This window comes from Elephantulus edwardii, unplaced genomic scaffold (assembly GCF_000299155.1).
Source record: "Elephantulus edwardii isolate Elephantulus edwardi_28Jun2011 unplaced genomic scaffold, EleEdw1.0 scaffold00030, whole genome shotgun sequence".
NCBI classification, from domain to species: Eukaryota; Metazoa; Chordata; class Mammalia; order Macroscelidea; family Macroscelididae; genus Elephantulus; species Elephantulus edwardii.
Window position 1 is genome coordinate 9,384,713 of NW_006399780.1, and position 584 is coordinate 9,385,296.

Below are 584 nucleotides of genomic sequence, written 5' to 3' on the forward strand. Positions count from 1 at the left end.
CAGGAGAGGAAGACCCTCTATGAGGTGGATTGATTCAGTGACTGGGATAATTGGGATGGGAGTGTGAGAGACAGTGCGATTGGCACAGGACAGAGCGGAGTTTAGGGCTGTTGTACATAGGGTCGATATGAGTCGCAGGCAACTCGACAGCACATAACAACAAACAACAACAACAACATAAGTCCCTTATCTGACATATTATCACCAAATACTTTTTCCCAGTCTGTGACTTCCCTTTTTACCCTGTTGGAGAAGGTTTTGGATGTGCATAGGGATTTGATTCTTAATAAAATGATATTTCTATTTTCAACTTTATGAGAAAGTACCATACTGCCTTCCAGAGTGGTTGCATCATTTTACACTCCCACCAAAAGTGAAGAAGCATTCCAGTTTCTCCACAACCTCACTGACATTTGTTGTTGGCTGCTCTTTTGAATTTTACTATTATTACTGGGGTGAGATTATATCTCATAGATATTTCGATTTGCATCTCTCTTGGAGCCAGGGATTGATTGTTCTTATAGGCCTTCAACTATATTTTTCTTACTTCTCATTTTCTGCCAGTAATATTATGTCTCTTAATT